Raw genomic sequence first — 2192 nt, 5'->3', positions numbered from 1 at the left:
TTTTTTTGATAGAGCCTCGCTGTGTAGCCTAGGCTGGAATGCATTGGCACGATCTTGGCTCACTGCAACCTCTGCCTCCCTGGTCCCAGTTCAAGTAGTTCTCCTACCTCAGTCTCCCAAGTAGCTGGGATTACAGGCACGAGCCACCATGCTCAGCTAATTTTTATATTTTTTTAGTAGAGATGGGGTTTTACCATGTTGGCCAGTCTGGTCTTGAACTCCTGACTTCGTGATCCGCCTGCCTCAGCCTCCCAAAGTGATGGGATTACAGATGTCAACCACCGTGCCGGCCTATGAAAATAGTTTTTGTTTTGTTTAAGACGGAGTTTCACTGTGTCACCCACGTTGGAGTGCAATGGCACGATCTCGACTCACCACAACCTCTGCCTCCCGGGTTCCTGCCTCAGCCTCCCTAGTTGCTGGGATTACAAGTGTCCACCACCACACCTGGCTAATTTCTGTATTTTTAGTAGAGACAGGGTTTTACCATGTTGGCCAGGCTGGTCTCAAACTCCTGACCACAGGTGATCCACCCACCTTAGCCTCCCAAATTGCTGCGATCACAGGTGTGAGCCACTGCACGCAGCCATGAAAATAGTTTTGACCTCCTAGATCTTGTGAAAGCCTTCAACAACCATACTTTTGAGACTGGCCATAGTCCACAATACTTGAACATTGAAAATATATTGCTCAAAGAACAAAGGTGGAGGCATCATATTACCTGACTTCAAACTATGTTATAGGGCTATAGTAACCAAAACATTGTCATACTGGTACCAAAACATACACAAAGACCGATGGAACAGAGAAGAGAGCCCAAAAATAAGGCCAAACACCTATAACCATCTGATATTTAACAAAGCTGACAAAAACTAGCAATGGGTAAAGGACTCAATATTCAGTAAATAGTGGTGGGATAGTGTGCTGGCCATATGGAGAAGATTGAAACTGGACCCCTTTCTCACACCATATTAAAAAATCAACTCAAGATAGATTAAAGACTTAAATGTAAAACCCAAAAACTATAAAAACCCTGGAAAACCTCCTAGGCAGTACCATTCTGGACATGGGAAGTGGCAAAGATTTCATGATGAAGACGCCAAAAGCAATCGCAACAAAAGCAAAAATGGACAAATGGGATCTAATTAAACTTAAGAGCTTCTACATAACAAAAGAAACTGTCAACAGAGTAAACATACAACCTACAGAATGGGAGAAAATTTGGAAACTATGCTTCCAATGGAGGTCTAATATCCAGCCTCTGTAAGGAACTTAAATTTATATGCAAAAAAGAACCCCATTAAAAAGTGGGCAAAGGACATGAACGGACACTTTTCAAAAGGAGACATAGATGCAGCCAACAAGCATGTGAAAAAAAGCTCGGTATCTCTGATTACTAGAAAAATGCAAACCAAAATCACAATGAGATACCATCCCACGTCAGTCAGAATGGCGATTACTAAAAAGTCGAAGAATAACAAATGCTGGCCAGGTTGTAGAGAAAAGGGAATTCTTATACATTGTTAGTGGGAGTGTAAATTATTTCAACCACTGTGGAAAGTAGTGTGGCAATTCCTCAAAGAGCTAAAAATAGAATTACCATTTGACCCAGCAATCCCATTACTGGATATGTATCCAAAGTAATATAAATTATTCTACCATAAAGAGACATGTACACATATGTTCACTGCAGCACTATTCACAATAGCAAAGACATGGAATCTACCTAAATGCCCATCAGTGGTTAACTGAGTAAATGAAAAGTGGTATATATGCAGCCATAAAAAAGAATGTGATACATATGCAGCCAGACTATGCAGTCATAGAAAAGAATGAGATTTCCTTTGCAAGAACATAGAAGGAGCTGGAATCCTTTATCCTTAGCAAACTAACACAGGAACAGAAAGCGATACATCACATGTTGAGATCACATGGTCAAGAAAGAGGAGAACAACAGATACCGGGCCTACTTGAGAGTGGAGGGTGAGAGGAGGGAGACGATCAGAAAAAATAACTGTCGGATACTAGGCAGTATCTGGGTGATGAAATAATCTGTACAACAATCCCCTGTGAGTTGAGTTTACCTATATAACAAAGTTGCACCTGTATACCTGAACCTAAAATAAAAGTTAAAAAAAATACAGTTGAATTTTTCAGACCTTTCCCAGTCTATTTCCGTCTCCCTATTTGCA

General features: G+C 41.0%; 1 protein-coding gene across 7 annotated transcripts in view; it reads left to right on the top strand.

The window, feature by feature from the left end:
* Positions 1–2192, top strand: part of TMEM87A (transmembrane protein 87A) — a 57291-nt gene that overhangs the window by 7650 nt on the left and 47449 nt on the right. The window lies entirely within an intron of this gene.

This window comes from Cebus imitator, unplaced genomic scaffold (assembly GCF_001604975.1).
Source record: "Cebus imitator isolate Cc_AM_T3 unplaced genomic scaffold, Cebus_imitator-1.0 Scaffold579, whole genome shotgun sequence".
In the NCBI taxonomy this organism is placed as follows: domain Eukaryota; kingdom Metazoa; phylum Chordata; class Mammalia; order Primates; family Cebidae; genus Cebus; species Cebus imitator.
Note: the sequence above shows the minus strand (reverse complement) of the source record. Positions and strands in the feature narration are given on the sequence as shown.